The sequence below is a fragment of the Ylistrum balloti genome, unplaced genomic scaffold (genome assembly GCF_031769215.1).
Source record: "Ylistrum balloti isolate Yb309-2 unplaced genomic scaffold, AGI_CSIRO_Ybal_v1 Utg369676, whole genome shotgun sequence".
Taxonomy (NCBI): Eukaryota; Metazoa; Mollusca; class Bivalvia; order Pectinida; family Pectinidae; genus Ylistrum; species Ylistrum balloti.
This window is the reverse complement of record NW_026781919.1, coordinates 871,485-884,520: the sequence shown is the minus strand read 5'-3', so window position 1 is coordinate 884,520 and position 13,036 is coordinate 871,485. Positions and strand designations below refer to the sequence as shown.

The window sequence follows — 13,036 nt, the reverse complement described above, 5'->3', positions numbered from 1 at the left end:
CTCGAGAATCCCCGATTTCAACAAAGACATTCCACAGATCTGGGCCGATTTCGGACAAATAAGAAAAGTCACAACAAAGCAGACAACACATCAACATAGAACAGGTATTTACCTCGGTTCCTGGAGGAAACTTGAACAGGAAAATGAGCAGAATTAAGCAAAATCCAATAAAATTATTACACCACTATCATCCGTCTCAAAACGTGCGAAGCGATGAAAATGGCTGTTACTTTTACCTCCCTCGCATGCAATTTATAGAAAATGATGCAAAATACATGTTGTCATGATTTAATGATAGCATACAGCCCACAAGTAATATATTCTTTGAGTTCTCATTGAATTTAAGAGATAATTTGACAAGTCATATGTGTGATTGATGAGCATTCGTTTAACGAAATTACCTAGATAAAAATCTTACGCGAGGGAGGACAAAAGAACAGCGGTAATCTCCCCAAATGATTAGGTTTTCCGTGTATTCACAGGAAAAAATATGACTCGAAACATGGTTATACATTAGAGATTGACTATTCATCAGAGATTAGATCACGGCTCGTTACTAATTTTATGCACCAATTAAGATAAAGTTTAACATGTATTCACGGCCAAATAGATTTAAAGTTTAAAAACCGGGAGTTCGTTAACCAGTATTATTTTCAATTAATATTTACGAAATATGCCATAAATTAATAGTGATAAATAAATCAATAACTTATTCTATTAAATAGGCTTATGTAGATAAAAAAACAGTAACCTTTTACAGATTTTTTTTATTAAGATAACCAGTTTAAATCAAATCGCATACTGTATAGTGTAACGATCTGTTAGCGAAGCCACTCCGAATAAGAAAACGTTGTCTTCAACCTATTTCGTTGTTTATGTTAAAAATCCTTATCAAACGCTGAAATATTAAATTTTCACCTACATTCCATTGAACATATTTTTAAGTTGCTAAGAATTGATGAACGGAAGTGTTTTCTGAGTTTATAACACATTAAAGCTCACATGTGTTCAATAACACTCCGCCGCGAATTTTCCCCAGCTACAAGTGCCTGTGGTGTATTTTACTAACTGATTGACATGAGAAATGAGGAGTGTTGGTCTGCACTTGATTAAGCTGGTTTATATCAGGAACCGGTATAACTTGTGTATTCATTTGTTTATTTTCCATCTGGATTCTCTGTTAACGAATTGAATTGTTGATTGGGGTTATAATTCATTATAAATTAAGCGTTGGGATGTGGACCAGGAAATTGTTTCCCTGTGTCATTATTGTAGTATGAACTACAATTCAGTATGTTGTTATTTATTAAGCTCTTTGGTATACTAAATTTTAATAAAAGAATAGAATATAGAATGTTTTATAATTTCCAGTGTTTCATAAGTCATTTATGACTGGAAGTTAATATATGTTTGTTTGTATGTCTCATATACCTGTCGGTTGTAAATATGTATTTACACGTGACACTAAAATAAATAATTGATTAGATAAACAAAGCTATCATCATTTATAGTGTAATTGAATGTTTGTACACAGAGATGTTACGTGACCAGCCCTGGTATATATTCAGTACAGTAAAAGATGAAGATTTTATAGCCTACTTTGATACACTTCTAAATACCACTTAATACACAGCTGTACTATCGATTATGATTGATCCTCGTTTGAATTCGAAGATTTTAGAATAAATTCAATTGTTTTCATTGTAAGAATCATACAACACTGTCACATTGTTTAACTTAGCATTGTGTCATTTTGCAGAGTAATTTTGTTTCGGTAGAGTTCAATGCCGATTACGTAATATTATGTTAATTACATATATATGATTAATGTTTTGTGTTTATTCTAAATCATCAAATCGTACAATTATTCTATGATCTAATGCTTACGTGCACGATTGAACGTGTACTTTTCATGTGTACTTTGTATCAAAATGATTTGCTATATGTGTCAGTATGTGTTTCAACATTGTTTGATTGTGACATTGTCCAAGGTTCGATTTTCAGAATGGATGTGAAAAGGTATGGGGTCAACTACCCGACCACGTGGGTTTTCCCCGGGTACTCCGGTTTCCTCCCACAGCAAGACCCCTCGCACGCTTCCATCCAGGCCAACAAGACTGATTAATATAAGTTGGAAAGACGTGTTTCACAAATGTTGTAAAATAAATAAAGTTAATTATCATTATTGTTTGAAAGGTAATAATGTTCATTGCCAATGCTATTCTACAACTCTTTATAATTGAAAGAAATTAAAGAAACAATGATTTTAATAATTATAATACCGGTTCATCTTATCCTATTCCAGACTTTTAATCAGTATGTCTTTGATTCATAGCAATCAAGAACACGTAGGTTTTCAAGTCCCTGGGGACACCGTGTCGTTGAATGGGTTTAATCTTGCTATGAGAGGTTTTGAATATATATTGATCTATGCAGGCAAGGTATGTCACGTGTTTGCTGGTAATTTAAGTTGGAAGTAGTATACACGTGACCCTTGTCACGCGGACACTGGACTGTAGTGTCATCAGGTGTGGTCACAGCAGGGAGGGACCCTGCTGGTTGCGGGGTAAGGATGTGTTAAATTTTATCATCACTATCTATTTCGGTTTTGGTTTTGTTTTTATTTGTGTTATGCTTTTCTTTTCAGCAGGTTCATGTTAGAAAATCACTAATGCATCTGGTTATATCTGTATCGTATGTCCATGTTGTATAACGTGAATAACTGACTAAGTAGTTCTGCCCACCATTTCAGTGACGTACGTGTATTGAAGTACTTCCGCTCGTAGCTTTGTTTATTCTAAAGTGAACACATCTCTAAATAAAGAGTATTAATTCTATGCCAAAATAACTTTATTTGTTGTGAGGTGGGGTCTCTCCTAGCAGCTGGTGGCCAACTAATTAGGCATTATGTGGGAGACCATCACGTGCTCTCCAGAGAAGCTACCACAAGCACATTGCGATCTGTGAGCTGCTGCACTACCACTTTTGAATAAAGAAAGCTATTTGTTTACATTAAGAAGAGTATTGAGAAAGATTCAGTTTTATGAGAAAGATAATCGATATTGAACTGAGAACAGAGTATAACTATCAAGTCCTTCTATGGATTTTAATGAACGAGCAGAACATGAGATTTATAACGCGGGAAATATCGAAACAGAGGAACCCGACACAAGTGAAAGTGACAATGGCCATATCATAATAAACACACATATATTTTATAGAGCATTAGAAAAGGAGAAAAAAAGAGAAACAAAAAAAAAAAAAAAAACGGAAAAAAACCCAGCTAGGTAGATAATGTATACTGACCTGTACTTATACAAATCGTTTATTATCAGCAGTAAATTAAATATACATACAAAACATTTGGCTTGATATGTATTTATGTATAATTATCACCATGCAATAGACATTCGTATGCAATATTGCTATACTAAATTAGATACATAAACATTGTTTTTCTTTGAACATTATACATTGAGTAACAAAAAAAAATTTTTTTTTTGCGTCCCATATTATGGCTTCATCGACAAGACGAGATTTCAAAATCAATATAAATAACGATGTTATGTGTACGACAATTCATATGTTTGGCACCTTCCGCCTTGCTTAAAAACTTTCCCATACGGGAGAATTTTATTTGGTTAAATTTAACTTTTAAACTGTTGGAAATCAGTACCATTTTATTTTTTTCTTAAGTCTGGTTATTCTATCTATTACAGGATTTGGGGTTTAAAATATTTAGATTTAAACTCATTATTATTGCATTTTATTTGCAACTGGGTTGAACGCGAGTTATACAAATTATATAAAGCAGGCCTTTTCCAACAGTTTAACACATACACACCACCACACGCACCCTCACACACATGTATAAAGAAAACAGCATATATATATGTAAACCCAGGAAAACTAAGAAGACGGTGTGGGATTTTATTTTTTTCTTCTCCATTTTCATGATTGTAAGCAGACAAGTAGACTTTTCACGTAAATATTGCGACGAATTATCAATTTAGATGTCTTTTTAGTCCTTTAGTATGAAACGTATCTGTTTTTTTTTTTTTTTTTAATTTGTGGTATATAACTGTTGAAATAGCGACTCGTCCGTTATTAATTGCACAAATAATCAGTTTGTAACCGGTTTGACATTCTTAACTTTATTAAGGATAGTGTGCAAGAAAAAAGATGTATGTGAAAGTCTGACACTATGACAAACAGTAGACTTCTTAACTTTCAATATTCTTTATTTCCATGACTATGGTTGGACCCGCGATAGCGAAAACCATCCCCTGTTGCCCTAGTCTTCGGTGTCACGTGTCGTCTTCGTCACAGGCGACTGATTAAAGGGAAATAAGACTGTACCCTCTACGTTCGTCAGTGAGACGATATCCGGACACGGGAGGAGTCATGGAGACGGAAAACCTGTCAACCAACCAACCAACTAGTACCGTCTGTTCCGCAGATACACTATACTTGATAAACGTCCCTGCATTTATAGCTAGAATGTTGGTAAATGTAGGGATTGGCAATATTCTATGGAGTAGGGAAAGGTGTATGTGGGTGTCACACTTCAGCATATGGGGACAAGGACGAATTACCGGCTAATAGTTTTTTGTTCGTGTTTTTATGCCTGCGGATCAAAAGATCGGAAGCATATTATTGTAGTGCTGTTTGTCATTAGTCTACTTTAACCTTTCTCATAACTATTGCACCATAAGAGGTAGGGCCTTCATATTTGCTTTTATTTGTTTCCCTTTTGAGTCCTTCACCAACACTTGTTTATTTAAATAACAGTGCAATAGTTAATTTTGTTAAATACACAGTCATTTGTTTTATATAATCCTTATTGTCTTTCAAATTTTAGGGTCTGCCAGACTAGCTTGTGTTGTTTTTTTAATACACACTATATTAGTGTATATTATGTCCATTTGTATGTTTTGCTATGGTAGCATATATGTAAATTATACTTTGATAGTGTCTTAACCTCAGCATTTAGTGGTTCCTGTGTGAGATACAAGAATCCGTTTTTAAAGTGTTTCTTTAAATATTGTATCTAGGTCGAAACTAACTGTGATATGTTGATATTGATCTTGTTATGTACATAGTATTTTTATAACTGCACTGTGATATTGTTAATCTTATACCTATGTTTGTCGCAAGAATAGCACTACAGTGCTAATGTGTATCCTGTTTGTCATATGCGACTTTAAATAAAACTTCTTGACTCTTGGCTCTTTGTGTGTTCCTTCTGACAAGACCTTCCGGTGTTACCAAAATTTTTCACCATGTGACCTTTACCGCGACCTTTGACCTACGGGGACCAGAGAAGATTATAATATACTCCGTATGACAACGAGTAATATACAAACATGAAAAAAATCTAGAAATCGATTTTACCCAGACAGACGACAGATAATCTTAGTGAGTACAGACCTGAACAAAGTGCTTGGTCCGAGAACTTAGAACCAGGGTACGTCCCGTCCATGTTAAAGCTAATGGATTTCCTGATTTAACTGTCCAAATACTTACCCTAACGGAAATTGTACGTATCTGCACTGTTCTTTAGTATCCGAAGTTCTTTGTCATCACAAAGCCTCCTGAGTTTAGCAGGGGCAACTTCCATTTCCCTTCCCCCATACCCATTTGCGTTTATTTCATATGTTTTTCATGTCCCCGCGTACTACCTTTACAAATAAATTACGATATTTATATTTCTTTAAATGAAATTCAGTAAACATGCCATACTGTCTAAATGAATGAGATAGGGTATTTGAAAACGGATTTCTTTAAGTTACCCTATCTTGTTTCCGGAACCAGTTCCTTTTATACTTCGTCTTTTCTTATGTAATTCAATATGAAACGAAACAAGATCTTGATCTATTGTTCTAGACAAAACATATACAAAGTATATCATTATTTAAATTACTAAATAGATATTTACATTGTATATCATATACGATGTAAATTTGTCATATGATTTATTAGACTTTGCATTAGCTACAGTGTAACCTCACTGATAATACCACCATGGTATCTTGACGATAATCGTCTCCATGGTCTTAATTTTTAAGTAGTCTTAAAGAGAGGTGTCATTGTAATGCCATATTTGGACAATGAGGCAATTGATTAGAGAAACTTACTGATGTAATTTGCTATCATTTCTCTACTGAATTATTTAGTTTCCCATACATATACTGCACAGGGACATTATAATGTATTCGTATAGAGACAGATTGTGAAGCCTATTTAGTAAAAGAATTTAAATTTGAATGTCAGACTGACCATGAGTCAGCGCGCACCTGCTCATTTAGGTGATTTGTCACCCACGAACGAATTTTTGGCCCGTTCGGAAGTACTGTAAAATCATAAGCATACGACATCGCTTGTGATAAAGCTGTGACAGAAATCTGTTGTATATTATGCACTTCATAAATTAATTAAAGTTAATTAATTCAATCACTTTCATTATTTGAAATTTGACTTTCCCTACATTTGTTGGTCTGGGTTTTCTATTTGTAGTGCTATCATAAACAATAGTGTTAGTTCACTTAATGTGTGTATTGCATCATATCATTTACATTATATATCCTTGTAAACGTCCATGATTTGTACATTCTGTTATCAATCATCATTATCATATCATTTACAGCAGTTTACGTACGAGGGTTTATAGTTAGTCATGTACGAGTTTTCTCCCCTGAGTAAGATGACGTGGTAACGTTTTTTAAGCTATTTTCTTTAAATTTCATTAGTGTACATATAAATATTTAACAAGTTTAAACAAATTAAAGCAAATTATTATTGAGATTACGAAATACATATCGTTTTTATCTTGACGTTAACTCATTATCTTCCAGGAGAGTGGATTAACGGGTCAATATCGATACAGACGAATGTACAATCAATAACAAGAGACCATTAGGGCCTGTGTCACTCACTTGGTTTAGTTCGCTGAAATTGGTTAATTTAAACTCAAGGAAAAGTATTTTCGACACTTGTATCTATTTTCCCCATTAGTCCTCGCCCCTCATCACTAAGGAGGTTAGATGCACAGTTTGTATAAATTAAGTTTTCCTTATAAGGGATGATTTCAACCAAAATAACACAAAATTAAATCATTCCAACAGAAGAAGGATAATAAAGAATTTGCTCTATGTCCACTATTTGGACCCCTCCCTCCCGCCCCAGGAGGCCGAAACCCACTGTTCTTACAAAATGGATCCTCTTTATCCAAGCATTTATCAGACAAAGTTGGGATAGTATCCAGGCATTCTTACATAAGAAGACTGATTAAAAAATAAATAGTTCCCATATTGGGCCTCTTTCGCACGAAGGGACTGAGATACAACGTTTATATAAAATTGATTTCCCTTAACCAATTAGGACTCCAGACAAAATATGGGCAAAATCCAATCCTTCCTACAGGAGGAGTAGAATTTTGAAATTTTCCCCATTGGGTTACGCCCTTTTATACAAAATTTGTCTATTCATACAAAATTTGCTCGGCGTTCCCCAAGGATGCTTCTGACCAATTTTTTGCCTGTTTGCACATCAACTCAATGAATCAGGCCACCATTTAAAACAAAAGTATTTACGTAGTATATCGGCTGTTAGGTTAATACTACCTGTGTAAATATACTAACCATACTTTTTTTTCATGATTTCTCTTTGTTCTTGTTATTTGGTGAAATATCCAATATTTGGTTTCAAACCTCGACAAGAAAAACAAGTTCACTGCTTTTCATACGACGTCTTCCTATGTTTTAATTTATATTGTCAGTATAGCCACAGTGTTGTAATTTTTGTTTATGTTCTGTGCGTGTGATCGAGAATCTATATATTTCTATTGTACAAATGAATCGAAATATCGGTCATAGGAATTTGATTGACTTACGTAAAATGGAGACAAAATTATTTCGTGTTATATATGTGTGACTGATTTTCAGCCTTCTTTAATAGAATATGCAGAGCAAAAAATACATAATATGGCTTATTTTGTTTTATTTATTCGTTTAAAATAAAAATGTTTAGTTCTGTTTAAACTATACAGTGTGAGGTTAGTATACGTTCTTTTTCTGGTTTAAGGTTTGGTATGATTTTATACAGAAATACTGATGGTTTTTTTTATTTGTAATTTACCGAGCAGTACTAACAGTAATTATTAACACAATGAGGAAACTGATGGTGTGATGTCGGAGACCTGACAAACATAAAATATTGAATGATAAAAAGGTAATTGATATGTAAAACAGTTCAGGTAACTTACTTACAACAGTATATACATCTTCATCACTTTTCATTATATCCAGATTAAGATTCGAAAGGAAGCCCAGTGCACTGGATTCGGAACTGTAATACCGAGTTCAAATACGTACATGCAATTAATAACATAAAATATCCCCGGTAGGTTGAAGATTGGGTGAAGCCAATGTTGGAAGTAGAGGGAATTATGATAACTGATGTTTGGGTGGGTGGGGGGGGGGTAAATATGTCCAAATTGTTATCAGATATATTTGAAAAAAAGTGTCTAAAGTCCTTGTCAGAGTTCATGGTAGGGACTCAAATGCATACAAGTCTAAGAAGTGTCTCAATCCGTGAGTTTTTCAAAAAAAAAAAAAAAAAAAAAAATAGAAATTCTGAGCAACACCAGTCAGGAAATCAAAAACATCATAGCGTTTATCGTAAGACTTGATAGTAAAAGGATGTGTTTTGTTCGTGGTGTCAGTAAAGACAAGCGATGTATAACAGGTATGTAGTATGTAGATGTTTGTATTAGAAATTAAGAATACATATATATGTGTGATAAATGAAGTAATAGCGACAGTATGGACAAGCGAATTGTCACATTTTCCTGGCAACCTGCCCCTTTATCAAGGTAAAAATATTACATAAATTACATCACATACATAGAATATGAAATAAATACAAAGGTATAAATCTAAATCGAGAGCGATGATGTAAATTCAGGTGTCTCGATAAATTTATACAAAATATTTGCTGATATTATGGGTCAATGTGATATATGGGACATATGACTGATGCGCCTCCTGTAGGCTAAATGAGGAAAGCATTAAAAATATTCAAATTAATTATATTTAATGAAAATGCGATGTGGGACCCAAATCCTTACCTAGCTGCAACAGGTCCATAATATGAACACATCATTGTAAATACCAGGGCCGTTTACGTTCCTGTAAATTACATGGCCGATACCACTCCAAAAATAGCTGGCTTCACGCGTTTTCTCGTTAAAAAACAGTTAAAATTGTGATTGACAAATTAAGCAGTGGTGCGAAGTATATAGACGATATGAAGTCATAAGGGACATAACTCTTACGAGTGGTAAGAATTTGGTCGTTCGGGCATTCCTCGGGTCGTTTTCAGACTAATTTACCCATTTTAGCGGGTATTTTATCAAGAGATAAATGTAACATTTATTAAAGCCCATGCAAGATCACTGTAAAAAGGTACATAATTCATCGTTTTGAAAAGCGTGACTATGGTCACCCTTCCACTTTATCTGTTTGTCGAGATATAAAAATTATGGTTTGTACTCATTGGTACGAATTGTTCTTGATAAAAAACACGAATTGTTCTTGATAAATAGCACGAATTGTTCTTGATAAATGGTACTAATTGCTCTTGATAAATAGCACGAATGGTTCTTGATAAATAGCACGAATTGTTCTTGATAAATAGCACGAATTGTTCTTGATAAATGGTTCTAATTGTTCTTGATAAATATCACGAATTGTTCTTGATAAATAGCACGAATTGTTCTTGATAAATAGCACGAATGGTTCTTGATAAATAGCACGAATTGTTGATAAATAGCACGAATTGTTCTTGATAAATGGTTCTAATTGTTCTTGATAAATATCACGAATTGTTCTTGATAAATAGCACGAATTGTTCTTGATAAATAGCACGAATTGTTCTTGATGAATGGTTCTAATTGTTCTTGATAAATATCACGAATTGTTCTTGATAAATAACATGAATTGTTCTTGATAAATAGCACGAATTGTTCTTGATGAATGGTTCTAATTGTTCTTGATAAATATCACGAATTGTTCTTGATAAATAGCACGAATTGTTCTTGATAAATAGCACGAATTGTTCTTGATAAATAGCACGAATTGTTCTTGATAAATGGTTCTAATTGTTCTTGATAAATATCACGAATTGTTCTTGATAAATAGCACGAATTGTTCTTGATAAATAGCACGAATTGTTCTTGATAAATGGTTCTAATTGTTCTTGATAAATATCACGAATTGTTCTTGATAAATATCACGAATTGTTCTTGATAAATAGCACGAATTGTTCTTGATAAATGGTTCTAATTGTTCTTGATAAATATCACGAATTGTTCTTGATAAATAGCACGAATTGTTCTTGATAAATAGCACGAATTGTTCTTGATAAATGGTTCTAATTGTTCTTGATAAATATCACGAATTGTTCTTGATAAATAGCACGAATTGTTCTTGATAAATAGCACGAATTGTTCTTGATAAATAGCACGAATTGTTCTTGATAAATAGCACGAATTGTTCTTGATAAATAGCACGAATTGTTCTTGATGAATGGTTCTAATTGTTCTTGATAAATATCACGAATTGTTCTTGATAAATATCACGAATTGTTCTTGATAAATAGCACGAATTGTTCTTGATAAATGGTTCTAATTGTTCTTGATAAATATCACGAATTGTTCTTGATAAATAGCACGAAATGTTCTTGATAAATGGTTCTAATTGTTCTTGATAAATATCACGAATTGTTCTTGATAAATAGCACGAATTGTTCTTGATAAATAGCACGAATTGTTCTTGATAAATAGCACGAATTGTTGATAAATAGCACGAATTGTTCTTGATAAATGGTTCTAATTGTTCTTGATAAATATCACGAATTGTTCTTGATAAATAGCACGAATTGTTCTTGATAAATAGCACGAATTGTTCTTGATGAATGGTTCTAATTGTTCTTGATAAATATCACGAATTGTTCTTGATAAATAACATGAATTGTTCTTGATAAATAGCACGAATTGTTCTTGATAAATGGTTCTAATTGTTCTTGATAAATATCACGAATTGTTCTTGATAAATAGCACGAATTGTTCTTGATAAATAGCACGAATTGTTCTTGATGAATGGTTCTAATTGTTCTTGATAAATATCACGAATTGTTCTTGATAAATAGCACGAATTGTTCTTGATAAATAGCACGAATTGTTCTTGATGAATGGTTCTAATTGTTCTTGATAAATATCACGAATTGTTCTTGATAAATAACATGAATTGTTCTTGATAAATAGCACGAATTGTTCTTGATGAATGGTTCTAATTGTTCTTGATAAATATCACGAATTGTTCTTGATAAATAGCACGAATTGTTCTTGATAAATAGCACGAATTGTTCTTGATAAATAGCACGAATTGTTCTTGATAAATGGTTCTAATTGTTCTTGATAAATATCACGAATTGTTCTTGATAAATAGCACGAATTGTTCTTGATAAATAGCACGAATTGTTCTTGATAAATGGTTCTAATTGTTCTTGATAAATATCACGAATTGTTCTTGATAAATAGCACGAATTGTTCTTGATAAATGGTTCTAATTGTTCTTGATAAATATCACGAATTGTTCTTGATAAATAGCACGAATTGTTCTTGATAAATAGCACGAATTGTTCTTGATAAATGGTTCTAATTGTTCTTGATAAATGGTTCTAATTGTTCTTGATAAATATCACGAATTGTTCTTGATAAATAGCACGAATTGTTCTTGATAAATAGCACGAATTGTTCTTGATAAATAGCACGAATTGTTCTTGATAAATATCACGAATTGTTCTTGATGAATGGTTCTAATTGTTCTTGATAAATATCACGAATTGTTCTTGATAAATATCACGAATTGTTCTTGATAAATAGCACGAATTGTTCTTGATAAATGGTTCTAATTGTTCTTGATAAATATCACGAATTGTTCTTGATAAATAGCACGAATTGTTCTTGATAAATAGCACGAATTGTTCTTGATAAATGGTTCTAATTGTTCTTGATAAATATCACGAATTGTTCTTGATAAATAGCACGAATTGTTCTTGATAAATAGCACGAATTGTTCTTGATAAATATCACGAATTGTTCTTGATAAATAGCACGAATTGTTCTTGATAAATATCACGAATTGTTCTTGATAAATAACATGAATTGTTCTTGATAAATAGCACGAATTGTTCTTGATAAATAGCACGAATTGTTCTTGATAAATGGTTCTAATTGTTCTTGATAAATGGTACGAATTGTTCTTGATAAATAGTACGAATTGTTGATAAATAGCACGAATTGTTCTTGATAAACAGCACGAATTGTTCTTGATAAATATCACGAATGGTTCTTGATAAATAGCACGAATTGTTCTTGATAAATGGTACTAATTGCTCTTGATAAATAGCACGAATGGTTCTTGATAAATGGTACTAATTGCTCTTGATAAATAGCACGAATGGTTCTTGATAAATAGCACGAATTGTTCTTGATAAATAGCACGAATTGTTCTTGATAAATGGCACGAATTGTTCTTGATAAATATCACGAATTGTTCTTGATAAATGGTACTAATTGCTCTTGATAAATAGCACGAATGGTTCTTGATAAATAGCACGAATTGTTCTTGATACAGTGTTTAATTAAATTTACATTTAATATCAGTTTAATTCTCAGATATTACACTTAATTGTGAGTTATTTATCAATAACTAGCGAGATATATGTTTGACAGAGGCCTGCATAGATACATATTTATATCTCTATATTTCTATAATGTGTAAGTAAGCTTACCGATACATGTTGGAATGTGAGCGGTACCAGTATTATATTCAAAACGAAAAAATATATATATCATATCAGCACTTCTTTGTATGTCTGAAATGCGTATTTAGACACATAGAAAAAGTGTTTGCTGGTTTTGACAATTTTTCAAAACTTAGTTTCTGAGCATAACTGACGAATCCTAGCAGAA

General features: G+C 32.6%; 1 protein-coding gene across 1 annotated transcript in view; it reads right to left on the bottom strand.

The window, feature by feature from the left end:
- LOC132563614 (ubiquitin-conjugating enzyme E2 E1-like) overlaps positions 1 to 208 on the bottom strand; it is a 33,174-nt gene extending 32,966 nt beyond the window's left edge. The window contains exon 1 of the mRNA XM_060228357.1: positions 113 to 208. The gene's annotated coding sequence lies outside the window, so the exon portion shown is untranslated. The remainder of the gene's footprint in view (positions 1 to 112) is intronic.
- Between the last annotated feature and the right edge of the window lie 12,828 nt (positions 209 to 13,036).